This window comes from Arachis ipaensis, chromosome B10, assembly GCF_059453495.1.
Source record: "Arachis ipaensis isolate K30076 ecotype BB chromosome B10, ASM5945349v1, whole genome shotgun sequence".
Classification (NCBI taxonomy): Eukaryota; Viridiplantae; Streptophyta; class Magnoliopsida; order Fabales; family Fabaceae; genus Arachis; species Arachis ipaensis.
The window spans coordinates 100,272,861-100,290,497 of record NC_142435.1 but is presented as its reverse complement, the minus strand read 5'-3'; the positions used below and the strand labels follow the sequence as shown (position 1 = coordinate 100,290,497).

The 17,637-nt window shown below is 40.6% G+C and overlaps 1 non-coding gene across 1 annotated transcript; it reads right to left on the bottom strand.

Moving 5' to 3' along the window:
* Positions 1–622: 622 nt before the first annotated feature.
* Positions 623–726, bottom strand: LOC148581070 (small nucleolar RNA R71). The gene has a single exon (XR_015896614.1). It is a non-coding gene; the product is annotated as a small nucleolar RNA R71 (small nucleolar RNA).
* Positions 727–17,637: the final 16,911 nt, after the last annotated feature.

Here is a 17,637-nt window from a genome sequence, read left to right as displayed (position 1 = left end):
TCTTCTTTTCCTTTGACACCTCAAGGAATCTCTATACTGTGACATAGAGGATTCCCTACTTTCTTGTTCTCTTCTCTTTCATATGAGTAGGAACAAAGATAAAGGCATACTTGTTCAAGCTGATCCTGAACCTGAAAGGACCTTGAAGAGAAAGCTAAGAGAAGCTAAAGCACAATTTTCTCTAGAGGGCCTAACAGAGCTTTTCAAAGAAGAAGAAACCATGGCAGCCGAAAACAACAATGCCAACAATGCAAGGAAGGTGCTTGGTGACTTTACTGCACCTACTCCCGACTTCTATAGGAGAAGCATCTCAATCCCTGCCATTGGAGCAAACAACTTTGAGCTTAAGCCTCAATTAGTTTCTCTAATGCAACAGAATTGCAAGTTTCATGGACTTCCATTGGAAGATCCTCATCAGTTCTTAGCTGAATTCTTGCAAATCTGTGACACTGTCAAGACCAATGGGGTTGACCCTGAAGTCTACAGACTTATGCTTTTTCCTTTTGCTGTAAGAGACAGAGCTAGGACATGGTTGGATTCACAACCTAAAGAAAGCCTGAACTCTTGAGAAAAGCTAGTCAATGCCATCTTGGCAAAGTTCTTTCTACCTCAAAAATTGAGCAAGCTTAGAGTGGAAGTCCAAACCTTCAGACAGAAGGAAGGTGAATCCCTCTATGAAGCTTGGGAAAGATACAAGCAATTGATCAGAAGGTGCCCTTCTGACATACTTTCAGAATGGAGCATCATAGGCATTTTCTATGATGGTCTGTCTGAACTATCCAAGATGTCATTGGATAGCTCTGTTGGAGGATCTCTTCATCTGAAGAAGACACCTGCAGAAGCTCAGAAACTCATTGAAATGGTTGCAAATAACCAATTCATGTACACTTCTGAAAGGAATCCTGTGAATAATGGGACAACTCAGAAGAAGGGAGTTCTTGAGATTGATACTCTGAATTCCATATTGGCTCAGAATAAAATATTGACCCAAAAAGTCAATATGATTTCTCAGAGTCTGTCTGAAATGCAAGCAGCAACAGGCAGTACTAAGGAAGCTTCCTCTGAAGAAGAAGCTTATGATCCTGAGAACCCAGCAATAGAAGAGGTGAATTACATGGGAGAACCCTATGGAAACACCTATAATCCTTCCTGGAGAAATCATCCAAATCTCTCATGGAAGGATCAACAGAGATCTCAACAAGGTTTCAACAACAATAATGGTGGAAGAAACAGGTTTAGCAATAGCAAGCCTTTTCCATCATCTTCTCAGCAACAGACAGAGAATTCTAAGCAAAGCCACTCTGACTTAGCAACCATTGTCTATGATCTAATCAAAACCACTCAAACTTTCATGACTGAAACAAGGTCCTCCATTAGAAATTTGGAGGCACAAGTGGGTCAGCTGAGTAAGAAAATTACTGAACTCCCTCCTAGTACTCTCCCAAGCAATACAGAAGAGAATCCAAAGAGAGAATGCAAGGCCATAAACACGTCTCACATGGCCGAACCTGGAGAGGAGGAAGAGGCAGTGATCTCCACTGAGAAAGACCTCAATGGACGTCTACTGACCTCCATGGAGTTCCCTAAAGAGGAACCATGGGAATCTGAGGCTCACACTGAGACCATAGAGATTCCATTGAATTTACTTTTTCCATTCATGAGCTCTGATGAGTATTCTTCCTTTGAAAAGGATGAAGATGTTACTGAAGAGCAAGTTGCTAAGTACCTTGGAGCAATCATAAAGCTAAATGCCAGGTTGTTTGGTAATGAGACTTGGGAGGATGAACCTCCATTGCTCATCAAAGAACTGGATGACTTGACTAGGCAGAGATTACCTCTGAAGAGACAAGACCCTGGAAAGTTCTCAATACCTTGTAGTATAGGCACCATAACCTTTGAGAAGGCTCTGTGTGACCTGGGATCAAGTATAAACCTTATGCCTCTCTTTGTAATAGAGAAGCTAGGGATCATTGATGTACAAGCTGCAAGAATCTCACTGGAGATGGCAGACAATTCAAAGAAACAGGCTTATGGACTTGTAGAGGATGTCTTGGTAAAGGTTGAAGACCATTACATCCCTGCTGATTTCATAATCTTAGAGACTGGGAAGTTTATGGATGAATCCATATCCTTGGCAGACCCTTCCTAGCCACAGCAAAAGCTGTGATTGATGTTAACAGAGGAGAATTGATCATTCAAGTGAATGAAGACTCCCTTGTGTTTAAAGCTCAAGGATATCCCTCTGTAACCATGGAGAGGAAGCATGAAGAGCTTCTCTCAATACAGAGTCAAACAGAGCCCCCATAGTCAAACTCTAAGTTTGGTGTTGGGAGGCCACAACCAAACTTTAAGTTTGGTGTTGAACCCCCACATTCAAACTCTAAGTTTGGTGTTGGGAGATTCCAACACTGCTCTGAACATCTGCGAGGCTCCATGAGAGCCCACTGTCAAGCTATTGACATTAAAGAAGCGCTTGTTGGGAGGCAACCCAATCTTTAATTATCTATGTTAAATTTCTATTTTCTTTTGTTATTTTTATGTTTTCTATAAGTTGATGATCATGTGAAGTCACAAAAACAATTGAAAAAGCAAAAACAATAGAAAAAACAGAATGAAAAATAGAACACCCTGGAGGAGAAACTTACTGGCGTTTAAACGCCAGTAAGGGTAGCAGAATGGGCGTTAAATGCCCAGTCTGGCACCATTCTGGGCGTTTAACGCCAGAAATGGGCACCAGACTGGCGTTTAATGCCAAGAATGGGCAAGAAACTAGCGTTAAACGCCAGAAATGGGCAGCAGCCTGGCGTTTAACACCAGGATTAGCAGCAAGGGGCATTTTGTATGCCACATGGTGCAGGGATGAGAAATCCTTGACACCTCAGGATCCGTGGACCCCACAGGATTCCCACCTACCCCACCTCTCTCTCACATCTTCACCCATTCACCAATCACCTTAATACCTCTTCCCCAAAAACCCCTCACCTATCAAATCCCACCATTCTCTTCACCACTCACATCCATCCTTCATAAAACCCCACCTACTTCACCATTCAAATTCAAACCACTTTCCCACCCAAACCCACCCATAATGGCCGAACCATACCTCCCTCTCCACTCCTATATAAACCCATCTTCACTCCTTCATTTTCACACAACATACACATTACCTATCTCCCTTGGCCGAAACACAAAGCCCCCTCCATCTCCTCTATTTCTTCTTCTTCTACTCTCTTCTTTCTTCTTTTGCTCGAAGACGAGCAACCTTCTAAGTTTAGTGTGGTAAAACCTAAAGCTTTTTTTTGTTTTTCCATAACCATTAATGGCACCAAAGGCCGGAGAAACCTCTAGAAAGAAGAAAGGGAAGGCAAAAGCTTCCACCTCCGAGTCATGGGAGATGGAGAGATTCCTCTCAAGGGTGCATCAAGACCACTTCTATAAAGTTGTGGCCAAGAAGAAGGTGATCCCCGAGGTCCCTTTTAAGCTCAAAAAGGGCGAATATCCAGAGATCTGACATGAGATCCGAAGAAGAGGTTAGGAAGTTCTCACCAACCCCATTCAACAAGTCGGAATCTTAATAGTTCAAGAGTTCTATGCCAATGCATGGATCACCAAGAACCATGATCAAAGTGTGAACCCGGACCCCAAGAATTGGCTTACAATGGTCCGAGGAAAATACTTAGATTTTAGTCCAGAAAATGTAAGGTTGGCGTTCAACTTGCCCATGATGCAAGGAGATGCACACCCATACACTAGAAGGGTCAACTTTGATCAAAGGTTGAACCAAGTCCTCATGGACATATGTGAAGATGGCGCTCAATGGAAGAGAGATTCAAGAGGGAAGCCGGTTCAACTAAAAAGGCATGACCTCAAACCCGTGGCTAGGGGATGGTTGGAGTTCATCCAACGCTCAGTCATTCCTACTAGCAACCGGTCTGAAGTTACTATAGACCGTGCTATCATGATTCATAGCATCATGATTAGAGAGGAAGTAGAAGTCCATGAGGTTATATCTCAAGAACTCTACAAGGTGGCGGACAAGTCCTCTACCATGGCAAGGTTAACCTTCCCTCATCTCATTTGTCACCTCTGCAATTCAGCTGGAATTGACATAGAGGAAGACATCCTCATTGATGAGGACAAGCCCATCACTAAGAAAAGGATGGAGCAAGTGAGAAAACCTCACCAAGAGCATGAGGAAACTCCTCATCATGAAATCCCTGAGATTCCTCAAGAGATGCATTTTCCTCCACAAAACTATTGGGAGCAAATCAACACCTCCCTAGGAGAATTGAGTTCCAACATGGGACAACTAAGGGTGGAGCACCAAGAGCATTCCATCCTCCTCCATGAAATTAGAGAAGACCAAAGAGTCATGAGAGAGGAGCAACAAAGGCAAGGAAGAGACATTGAGGAGCTCAAGCACTCCATAAGATCTTCAAGAGGAAGAACAAGCCGCCATCACTAAGGTGGACCCGTTCTTTAATTTCCTTGTTCTTTATTTTCTGCTTTTCGAAAATTGTGCTTTATGTTTATTTATGTTTGTGTCTTTATTACATGATCACTAGTGTCTAAGTGTCTATGCCTTAAAGCTATGAAAATGAATCCATCACCTTTCTTAAATGAAAAATATTTTTAATTGAAAAAGAAAAAGAAGTGCATGAATTTCAAATTTTAAAACAGTTTAATTATTTTGATGGGGTGGCAATACTATTGTTTTTCTGAATGAATGCTTGAACAATGCATATTTTTGAATTTGATTGTTTATGAATGTTAAAATTGTTGGCTCAATGATGGGAGAAGGTAAAATGTTATCTGATGATCTGAAAGATCATAAAATTGATTCTTGAAGCAAGAAAAAGCAGTGAAAAGCTTGCAGAAAAAAAAAAGGAGAGGCAAAAAAAAAAGAGAAAAGGAAAAGAAAGAAAAAGAAAAGCAAGCAGAAAAAGCCAATACCCCTTTAAACCAAAAGGCAAGGGTGATAAAAAGGGATCCAAGGCTTTGAGCATCAGTGGATAGGAGGGCCCACAGGAATAAAATGCTGGCCTAAGCAGCTAAACCAAGCTGTCCCTAACCATGTGCTTGTGGCGTGAAGGTGTCAAGTGAAAACTTGAGACTGAGCGGTTAAAGTCGTGGTTCAAAAGCAAAAAGAGTGTGCTTAAGAGCTCTGGACACCTCTAATTGGGGACTCTAGCAAAGCTGAGTCACAATCTGAAAAGGTTCACCCAGTTATGTGTCTGTGGCATTTATGTATCCGGTGGTAATACTGGAAAACAAAATGCTTTGGGTCACAGCCAAGACTCATAAAGTAGCTGTGTTCAAGAATCAACATACTTAACTAGGAGAATCAATAACACTATCTGGTCTCTGTGTTCCTATAGATGCCAATCATTCTGAACTTCAAAGGGTAAAGTGAGATGCCAAAACTGTTCAGAAGCAAAAAGCTAAAAGCCCCGCTCATCTAATTAATACTGATCTTCATAGATATTTTTGGAAATTCATTGTACATTCTATTCTTTTTATCCTATTTGATTTTTAGTTGCTTGGGGACAAGCAACAATTTAAGTTTGGTGTTGTGATGAGCAGATAATTTATACGCTTTTTGACATTATTTTTAGTATGTTTTTAGTATATTTTAGTTAGTTTTTATTATGTTTTTCTTAGTTTTTAAATAAAAATCACATTTCTAGACTTCACTATGAGTTTGCGTATTTTTCTGTGATTTCAGGTATTTTCTGGCTGAAATTGAGGGACCTGAGCAAAAATCTGATTCAGAGGCTGAAAAAGGACTGCAGATGCTGTTGGATTCTGACCTCGCTGCACTCAAAGTGGATTTTCTGGAGCTACAGAAGCTCAATTGGCACGCTCTCAATTGCGTTGGAAAGTAAACATTCTGGGCTTTCCAGAAATATATAATAATCTATACTTTGCCCAAGATTTGATGGCTCAAACAGGCATTCTAAGTCAGCTCAAGAATTCTGGCGTTTAACTCCAAAACTGGCACAAAAGCTGGAGTTAAACGCCCAAACTGGCACAAAAGCTAGCATTTAACTCCAAGAAAAGTTTCTACACATGGAAGCTTCAATGCTCAGCCCAAGCACACACCAAGTGGGCCCGGAAGAAAATTTCTGCATTAATTACTCATTTTTGTAACCCTAGGCTACTAGTTTTCTATAAATAAGACCTTTTGCTATTGTATTAGGAGAATCTTTGGACGTTTAGTCCCTAGACTTTGGGAGGCTGGCCATTCAGCCATGCCTAGACCTTGTTCTTATGTATTTTCAACGGTGGAGTTTCTACACACCATAGATTAAGGTGTGGAGCTCTGCTGTTCTTCATGAATTAATACAAGTACTATTATTTTTCTATTCAACTCAAGTCTATTTCTTCTCCAAGATATTCATTCGCGCCCAAGAACATGATGAATGTGATGATTATGTGACACTCATCACCATTCTCACCTATGAACGCGTGACTGACAACCACTTCCGTTCTACATGCAAACAAGCTTGAATGTGTATCTCTTGGGTTTCTAATCTAAGATTAGAACCTTCGTGGTATAGGCTAGAATTATTGGCGGCCATTCCTGAGATCTGGAACGTCTAAACCTTGTCTGTAGTATTCTGAGTAGGATCTGGGAAGGGATGACTGTGACGAGCTTCAAACTCGCGATTGTTGGGCGTGTGACAGACGCAAAAGGATCAATGGATCCTATTCCAACATGATCGAGAACCGACAGATGATTAGCCGTGCGGTGACAGCGTGCGTAGAACATTTTCACTGAGAGGACGGGAAGTAGCCATTGACAATAGTGATGCCCAACATAAAGCTTGCCATGGAAAGGAGTATGAATGATTGGAAGAAGGCAATAGGAAAGTAGAGGTTCAGGAGGAACAAAGCATCTTCATACGCTTATCTGAAATTCCAACCAAAGAATTACATAAGTATCTCTATCTTTAGTTTATGTTTTATTTATCTTTTAATTATCAATTCTCCATCACCATCTGAATTCGCCTGACTGAGATTTACAAGGTGATCATAACTTGCTTCAAGCCGACAGTCTCCGTGGGATCGACCCTTACTCACGTAAGGTATTACTTGGACGACCCAGTGTACTTGCTGGTTAGTTGTGCGGAATTGTGACAAAGTGTGATTCACGTTTGAGAGCTCCAAGTCCTTTGGCGCCATTGTTGATGATCACAATTTCGTGCACCACTCGTCACAGTCATCCCTTTCCAGATCCTACTCAGAATACCACAGACAAGGTTTAGACTTTTCGAATATCAGGAATGGCCGCCAATAATTCTAGCCTATACCACGAAGGTTCCAATCTTAGATTAGAAACCCAAGAGATACACATTCAAGCTTGTTTGCATATAGAACGGAAGTGGTTGTCAGGCACGCGTTCATAGGTGAGAATGGTGATGAGTGTCACATAATCATCACATTCATCATGTGCTTGAGTGCGAATGAATATCTTGGAGAAGAAATAGACTTGAGTTGAATAGAAAAACAATAGTACTTTGCATTAATTCATGAGGAACAGCAAAGCTCCACACCTTAATCTATGGGGTCTAGAAACTCCACCGTTGAAAATACATAAGTGAAAATAGTGGTCATTGGCTTCGGCCCCAGAGGGGGAACCAGAATAACCAAGATAAAAATACAATAGTAAAAGGTCCTATTTATAGAGAACTAGTAGCCTAGGATTTACAAAAATAAGTGATTAATGCAGAAATCCACTTCCGGGCCCACTTGGTGTGTGCTTGGGCTGAGCTTTGAAGCTTTCACATGTAGAGACTTTTCTTGGAGTTAAACGCCAGCTTTGGTGCCAGTTTGGGCGTTTAACTTCAGATTTTATGCCAGTTCTGGCGTTTTGACGCCAGAATTTTTATGCTGACTTGGAACACCGGTTTAGGCCATCAAATCTCAGGCTAAGTATGGACTATTATATATTGCTGGAAAGTCCAGGATGTCTACCTTCCAACGCAATTGAGAGCATGCCAATTGGGCTTCTGTAGCTCTAGAAAATCCACTTCGAGTGCAGGGAGGTCAGAATCCAACAGCATTTGCAGTCCTTTTTCAGCCTCTGAATAAGATTTTTGCTCAGGTCCCTCAATTTCAGTCAGAAAATACTTAAAATTACAGAAAAATACAAAAACTCACAGTAAACTCCAGAAATGTGATTTTTATTTAAAAACTAATAAAAATATAATAAAAAGTAACTAAAACATACTAAAAATTACCTAAAAACAATGCCAAAAAGCGTATAAATTATCCGCTCATCATAACACCAAACTTAAATTGTTGCTTGTCCCCAAGCAACTAAAAACAAAGTAGGATAAAAAGAAGAGAATATACAATGAATTCCAAAAACATCTATGAAAATCAGTCTTAATTAGATGAGTGGGGCTATTAGCTTTTTACTTCTGAATAGTTTTGGCACCTCACTTTATCCCTTGAAGTTCAGAATGATTGGCATCTATAGGAACTCAGAATTCAGATAGTGTTATTGATTCTCCTAGTTCAGTATGTTGATTCTTGAACACAGCTACTTTATGAGTCTTGGCCGTGACCCTAAGCATTTTGTTTTCCAGTATTACCACCGGATACATAAATGCCACAGACACATAACTGGGTGAACCTTTTCAGATTGTGACTCAGCTTTGCTAGAGTCCCCAATTAGAGGTGTCCAGAGCTCTTAAGCACACTCTTTTTGCTTTGGACCACGACGTTAACCGCTCAGTCTCAAGCTTTTCACTTGATACCTTCACGCCACAAGCACATGGTTAGGGACAGCTTGGTTTAGCCGCTTAGGCCAGGATTTCATTCCTTTAGGCCCTCCTATCCATTAATGCTCAAAGCCTTGGATCCTTTTTATTACCCTTTCCTTTTGGTTTAAAGGGCTATTGGCTTTTTCTGCTTGCTTTTTCTTTTTCTTTTTTTTCTATTTTTTTCTGCAAGCTTTTCACTGCTTTTTCTTGCTTCAAGAATCAATTTTATGATTTTTCAGATTATCAATAACATTTCTCCTTTCTCATTATTCTTTCAAGAGCCAACAATTTTAACATTCATAAACAACAATATCAAAAATATGCATTGTTCAAGCATTCATTCAGAAAACAAAAGTATTGCCACCGTATCAAAATAATTAAACCGTTTTAAAATTCAAAATTCATGTACTTCTTTTTCTTTTTCAATTAAAGCATTTTTTCATTTAAGAAAGGTGAAGGATTCATACAACTTTCATAGCTTCAAGGCATGGACACTAAGACACTAATGATCATGTAATAAGACACAAACATAATTAAAACATAAAGCATAATTTTCGAAAAACAGAAAAATAAGAACAAGGAAATTAAAGAACGGGTCCACCTTAGTGATGGCGGCTTGTTCTTCCTCTTGAAGATCTTATGGAGTGCTTGAGCTCCTCAATGTCTCTTCCTTGCCTTTGTTGCTCCTCCCTCATGACTCTTTGGTCTTCTCTAATTTCATGGAAGAGGATGAAATGCTCTTGGTGCTCCACCCTTAGTTGTCCCATATTGGAACTTAATTCTCCTAGGGAGGTGTTGATTTGCTCCCAATAGTTTTGTGGAGAAAAATGCATCCCTTGAGGCATCTCAGGAATTTCATGATGAGGAATTTCCTCATGCTCTTGTCCATGAGTGAGATCTCTTGTTTGCTCCATCCTTTTCTTAGTGATGGGCTTGCCCTCATCAATGAGGATGTCTTCCTCTATGTCAATTCCAACTAAATTGCAGAGGTGACAAATGAGATGAGGGAAGGCTAATCTTGCCAAAGTAGAGGACTTGTCCGCCACCTTGTAGAGTTCTAGGGATATAACCTCATGAACTTCTACTTCCTCTCCAATCATGATGCTATGGATCATGATAGCCCGGTCTATAGTAACTTCATACCAGTTGCTAGTGGGAATGATTGAGCGTTGGATGAACTCCAACCATCCCCTAGCCACGGGCTTGAGGTCATGCCTTCTTAGTTGAACCGGCTTCCCTCTTGAATCTCTCTTCCATTGAGCGCCCTCTTCACAAATGTCTATGAGGACTTGGTCCAACCTTTGATCAAAGTTGACCCTTCTAGTGTAGGGGCGTACATCTCCTTGCATCATTGGCAAGTTGAATGCCAACCTTACAATTTCTGGACTGAAATCTAAGTATTTTCCCCGGACCATTGTGAGCCAATTCTTTGGGTCCGGGTTCACACTTTGATCATGGTTCTTGGTGATCCATGCATTGGCATAGTGATGCACGGAAAACTTGTCTCTCAACAAATCTCCCTTCGGCAAGTGTACCGAAGTTGTCGTCAAGTAAAAACTCACAATAGAGTGAGGTCGAATCCCATAGGGATTGATTGATCAAGCAACTTTAATTAGAAGAATGTTCTAGTTGAGCGAATCCAGGATTTGGGCTGAGAGTTGCAGAAAATAAAATGGCAGAAATGTAAATAACAGAAAAGTAAATGCTAGAATTAAAGGACTGGAAGTAAATGACTGAAAATAAATTGCAGAATTGTAAATGGGAATGGGGGATTTGCTCATAAAAGTAAATGGCAGAAATTAAAGAGAATGGGTAAGATCAGAGATGGGGAGTTCATTGGGCTTAGGAGATGTTGCAATTCTCCGAATCAAGTTCATTTTCATCTCTTCCTCAATCAATGCACTCATTGATCTCCATGGCAATCTTAAGTGATTGAATTACAATTTCTTGCAATTCAATCTCTCAAATCTTGATCAATAGCCAATTCCTTAGTCAATTGCTCATGAGAAGAGATGAAGTATGGTCACTGATTATACCACATGCATTTTCCAAATCAAGTATTGAGAGGGTTATAGTCACATACCCATCCAAACCCAATTTGGTCCAGCATGAGAAAGCATTTCTAGCTTGATCTCTTCATTCCTCTTTCAAGGTTCAAAAGAGATCCAAGTTTGAATAGCTTCTCTTCCAAGATAACTACTCAATTGGATGAAGATCGAAAGCTTTCAAGTAAAATCAAGAGGAAAGATAGAAGAAGAATAATGAAAATTAGTATTGATCCATCAAATTACAACAGAGCTCCCTAACCCAATGAAAGGGGTTTAGTTGTTCATAGCTCTTGAAAATGAAAACAAAGATGGAGAATACATCATAAAACTAGAATTTGCAAAGAAAGTAAAATACAGAGAGTAGTTCTCTTTTTCCCAGCCTCCCGAGCTTCTTTACAATTCAAAGCTACTCCTATATATACTACTCTTCTCAGCTTCTAGTTTACTCTTCAAGTCTTGGGCCTTTGGATCTTGAGTTTGAAGCAGTTCTTTTCTTCATTTGGGCTTGGCTTTACTTGCAGAGAGAAAGTGCTAAGTGGGCAGAGACTTCAGCTCAGGATGTTAGGGGTGTTAATATTTAGTGAGAATATAAGTTCGAGAACGTTAGTGACACTTAACATTGTCACTAACGTTCCAATGCACCCCTTTGCCTTACGTTAAAACCCACGTTAACTAGGTTAACGTGGCTTTTAACGTTGCCTTGTTAATCCTTCGAGAACGTTAGTGACACTCAACATTGTCACTAACGTTCTAGTGTGCCCCTTCTTGTTTCACGTTAAAGCCCACGTTAACTAGGTTAACGTGGCTTCTAACGTGGTCCTTGCCAAACTTCGAGAACGTTAGTGACACTCAACATTGTCACTAACGTTCCAATGTGCCCCTGGGTCTCACATTAGAGTCCATGTTAACTAGGTTAACGTGGCCTCTAACGTAGCCATCTTTAGCCATCCCAACGTTAGTGACAATGTTGAGTGTCACTAACGTTGGCTCATCCTTCATTCCTCATCGTTAGCTTCCACGTTAACTAAGTTAACGTGGAGGTTAACGTGACTCTTGGGGGTTGTGTGGTTGCTTCAACGTTAGTGACAATGTTGAGTGTCACTAACGTTGTCGACAACTCTTCATCCTTTACGTTAGTTCCCACGTTAACCAAGTTAACGTGGGAGTTAATGTGGTACTTTGCACCATAGGCCAACGTTAGTGACAATGTTGAGTGTCACTAACGTTGGCTTCTCTTCCCCCCCTTAACGTTAGAGGCCACGTTAACTAGGTTAACGTGGCTTCTAACGTGGCCACTTATGAGTAATTGCCAACGTTAGTGACAATGTTAAGTGTCACTAACGTTGGCTCAACTTCTCTTCTCCACGTTAGAGTTCACGTTAACTTAGTTAACGTGACTCTCTAACGTGGGCACTGATGGCTTTTTGAGAATGTTATTGGCAATCACTTTTCTCATTAATCTTGCAAGTTACCTCCCCTTTTCTTGCTTCCTTTTTGGTCCTGAAATCAAGCAATAAAGTGCATCAAAGCTCTAGTCCAAGTCATGAGTAATGCAACATAATATTTGTCACTAAACTTATGCAAAATCCTCATGAAATTATGTAAAATGCACAATGTATACTTGAATCAAGGCATAAGTGAATATTTACCCAAAACTAGCTTATTTCCTAAAGAAATGTATGAAACTATCCTAATAACAATAAAGAAAAGGTCAGTGAAACTGGCCAAGATGCCCTGGCATCACAACACCAAACTTAAAGCTTGCTTGTCCCTAAGCAAGTACTGGAACAAGAGAATGATGAATGGAATATCCAGAGGAATGAGTCATCCTTGTGGAAGTCATATTACTGATTTTATGGTGGTTTCATGCATAGCAACTTAGGTTCATTCCATTACTGGCTTTCAGACCTTTATCATGTCCCTAAACACTTACTTTGTTTATATCTCATGAGACTTTTATTCATTGATCCTTTTATTGTTATTTCAAGGGTTATTTGTGTTATTTACGCTAAGTGCTCTGTAAGGGGGCAACTCTTTAAGATAAGCTTTCAGCCAACACTCCCGAACCAGTTGGTTCAAGGTGCTAGGTGTTGAAGCACCCCTAAGGACTTACTCCCTCAAGTCTCTCCCCCATACATACACACCACAGGCATATAGTTTATTTATTTTCTTTTCTTGAGACCTTGGTGTCCAGCACCTCTTTGGGTTACTAAATGCTCTATAGTGAGGGTTACTCTTGATAATGGATTTTCAGCTGATAATCCCGGGTTAGTTAACCCAAGTTACCAAGTGATAAAGCACCCCTAAGAGCTTATTCATCCAAGTAGATCCCTCACACAGGAGCACCACAGACACTTGCCTCAAGCTTAAAACCATTGATGCCTAGCCTTATTGCTTACTCTTTTTCTTTTGTTTTTCACTTCCATTATTCTTTCCCTTTTCTCTTCTTAGGATCTTGTTATTAACTTAGTCTCATGAGTATATCCAAAGTCAAGTATTCAGGATAGATAGTTGTCCTCCTAACCTTGTGGTTGAACCAACTTAGCTAACTTATGACTACCCCAAAGATTCATGAGTGCACTTCCACAATATGAACTCTACTCTGGTCTTTTAACAACATAATCATTCTCTTCTTCAATTTGATTTAAAATGGACAAGCTTACAAGTAAATAAGGGAATGATGCAGTGACATTTAAACCAGAAATCATGGACCTATTCAGAAGGAAAACTTAAAAGACAGAATTTAAAAAGGGTTCAACTACGAGCAACTACAAATCAAAAGTGCATTCGGACTTTCAACTTTTAACAATTCTGAGTATAATGGAATTAGGTAACAATACAACCTTCGGGTGATGATCTCTGGTCCCCCTCTCTCTTTGTCATCATCCTAGTTTTTGCTGCCTCGCTTCTTTGGGTGAAGGTGCACCATTTCCTTATAAGATTCCTGCAAGGTTACTGGAAGTTGCTTGTTCCCAAAGCACTTGAGACATAGTTAGCTTACATGCATGCTTGTGCCTCTCGAACTCAATTTGGTGTGTGAACACCAAACTTAGTTCTTTGCCCAGTACAAAACATTGCATATATGCAGAGACCCTCATATCTTGCTATCAGCAAAGCAATGATCACCTAAAGTCTAACTACATCTAAGTGGTTTCTCTTGATTGGATGGAGCTAGCAATGTTCTTTTGGAGTGGAGTGTAATTCTAACTAATGTCCTTTAGTGGAACACCAAACTTAGAACTACACTATCACTCTTGGATTGTTCTGGTGTGGAACACCAAACTTAGCTCCTTACAATACAGGGGAAACAACTTTGTGATTTTTATTGAAATAAAGATGAAAGTGAAACTACCTAAGGTTGGGTTGCCTCCCAACAGAGCGCTCTTTTATCGTCGCTAGCTCGACGAGTCCTTAATTACTTGAGATGGTACTTTACTCTGGGGTTTTCCCCTATGTTGCCCAGATAATGCTTGAGTCTTTGTCCATTCACTGTAAAAGTCCTTTCTGAACCTTCATCCATGATTTCGATGTGGCCATATGGTGATACTTTTGTAACCATGAAAGGTCCGGACCACCTTGACTTGAGTTTTCCTGGGAACAGCCTTAATTTAGAATTGTAAAGGAGTACTTGCTGCCCTTTTTTGAAACTCCTGGGTGCCAGATACATGTCATGTTTTCTCTTTGCCTTCTCTTTATACATCTTAGTGTTTTCATAGGCTTGTAACCTGAATTCCTCCATCTCTTGCAGCTGCAAGATCCTTTTTGCACCAGCAGCAATGCTGTCAAAATTTAGTATCTTGATAGCCTAAAGAGCTTTGTGTTCCAGCTCCAGTGGTAAATGACAAACCTTCCCATAGACTAGTTGATATGGAGACATTCCAAGTGGAGTTTTGAATGCTGTTCTGTATGCCCAAAGAGCATCATCCAACTTCTTCGACCAATCCTTTCTAGATGCGCCCACAGTCTTTTCCAGGATCCTCTTCAGCTCTCTGTTGGATATCTCAGTTTGCCCACTTGTTTGAGGATGGTAAGGTGTGGCTACTTTGTGTTTTACCCCATATCGTAAGAGGAGAGCTTCTAGTAGTTTGTTACAAAAGTGGCTCCCTCCATCACTGATGAGGGCTCTTGGGACTCCAAACCAGCTAAAGATATTCTTCCTGAGGAAGTTCATGACTACCTTGTTATCATTAGTTGGGGTTGCAATAGCCTCTACCCACTTGGAAACATAATCCACTGCTACCAGGATGTACTTGTTTGCATATGAGGTTGGGAATGGTCCCATGAAATCAATTCCCCACACATCAAACAGTTCCAGTTCCAAGATGAAATTTTGTGGCATGGCGTTTCTTTTGGGCAGGTTTCCAGATCTTTGGCATTCATTACAGCTTTTTACTAGTTCCTTGGCATCCTTGAAAAGGATGGGCCAAAAGAATCTGCTTTGTAACACTTTTGCTGCAGTTCTGTCCCCTCCAAAGTGCCCGCCATAGCATGAACCGTGGCAGTTCCACAGGACTTCTCTCCCTTCCTCTTCCGAAACACATCTTCTAAGAATTCCATCTGAACATTTCTTGAAGAGATATGGCTCGTCCCAGACAAAGTATTTTGCATCATTCATGAGCTTCCTCTTTTGATGTTTATTGATCCCTGGGGGTAATGCCCCAGTCGCCTTGAAATTTGCAATATCTGCGAACCATGGTGCTTTGTGAACTGTCATCAACTGCTCATCAGGGAAGAGCTCGTTCACATTTGTATCATTTTCTCCACCTTAATCATGGGAGATTCTGGATAGGTGATCTGCCACCTTGTTCTCCACTCCTTTCTTGTCTCTGATTTCAATATCGAATTCCTGCAACAGTAAGATCCACCTTATTAGTCTTGGCTTTGATTCTTGCTTGGCAAACAAATATTTAAGTGCTGTGTGATCTGTAAAAACAATCACTTTAGCACCAATGAGGTATGATCTAAATTTGTCAAATGCAAAAACTATTGCTAGCAACTCCTTTTCAGTAGTGGTATAATTCTTTTGAGTTTCATTAAGGACTTTGCTAGCATAGTATATCACACAAACTAGGTTATCTTTCCTTTGTCCTAATACTGCCCCAACTGCAAAATCAGATGCATCGCACATCAATTCAAATGGTAGGTTCCAATCAGGTGGGGAGATGATAGGAGCAGAGGATAACCTCATTTTCAAATGTGCAAATGCTAGCATGCATGTTTCATCAAAGATGAATGGTGTATCAGATACAAGGAGATTGCTTAAGGGCTTGGCTATCTTTGAAAAATCTTTAATGAACCTTCTGTAAAAACCAGCATGCCCTAAAAAACTTCTAATTGCCTTGACATCATTGGGTGGGGGTAGTTTTTCAATAAGTTCTACTTTAGCTCTATCAACCTCAATGCCTTGGTGAGAGACCTTGTGACCAAGGACTATTCCTCCTGTCACCATGAAGTGGCATTTTTCCCAGTTTAAGACCAAATTGGTCTCTTGGCATCTTTTCAATACCAAGGCGAGGTGATGTAGGCAACTAGGAAAAGAATCTCCGAATACCGAGAAATCATCCATAAAAACTTCAATGAATTTTTCTATCATATCTGAAAAGATAGAAAGCATGCAGCGTTGGAAAGTTGCAGGGGCATTACATAATCCAAATGGCATGCGCCTAAAGGCAAACACTCCATACGGATAGGTAAATGAGGTTTTCTCTTGGTCTCTTGGATCAACCACTATTTGGTTATATCCTGAATAACCGTCGAGAAAACAATAATATGCGTGCCCTGCAAGTCTTTCCAACATCTGATCCATGAATGGAAGGGGAAAATGGTCCTTTCGTGTAGCCTCATTGAGTTTCCTGTAGTCTATGCACATCCGCCATCCTGTAACGGTCCTTGTAGGTATGAGCTCGTTCTTCTCATTGGTAACCACAGTGATCCCTCCCTTCTTTGGCACAACATGTATGGGGCTAACCCAAGGGCTGTCCGAAATTGGGTATATGACCCCTCCTTGCCAAAGCTTCATAACCTCTTTCTGTACCACTTCCTTCATGATTGGGTTCAGCCTTCTTTGGGATTGAATGGATGGCTTGGCATCATCTTCCAACAGTATTTTATGCATGCATATGGCTGAACTAATTCCCTTCAAGTCAGCAAGGGTCCATCCAATGGCATCCTTATGCTCCCGCAGCACCTTGAGTAGCTCGTCCTCTTGATCTTGACTAAGGGATGAATTTATGATCACTGGGTAGTTTTCATTTTCTCCTAGATATGCATATTTGAGAGTGGGTGGCAATGCTTTGAGTTCAGGTTTGGGTGCTTCTGATTTTTCGTTCCCTTCCTTTGGTGCATCTGGTATATGTATTTCTGCTGTAGCTACCTCTTCACTTGATTCAGATTCTTCCTCCACCAATCTCTCGTTCTCTTCAGGTTCATCTTCTTCAAAATTCTCCTGCACTTCATCCTCAAGTGCATCTAACCTCATGCATTCCCCCAATTGTTCCGGTGGATAACTCATGGCCTTGAACACATTGAATGTCATCTTTTCATTGTGTAATCTCAGGGTGAGGTCACCCTTTTGAACATCAATGACAGCTCCAGCAGTGGCCAAGAATGGCCTTCCCAAAATGATAGAGGTTTTGGCATCTTCCTGCATGTCCAGCACCACAAAATCTGCTGGGAATATGAAATCTCCTACTTTTACTAGCAAATCCTCTACTATCCCGTGAGGGAATTTGAACGACTGGTTTGCCAGTTGTAGAGCCATTTTTGTTGGTTTAGCCTCCTCAATTTTCATCTTTCTCATCATAGCTACTGACATCAAA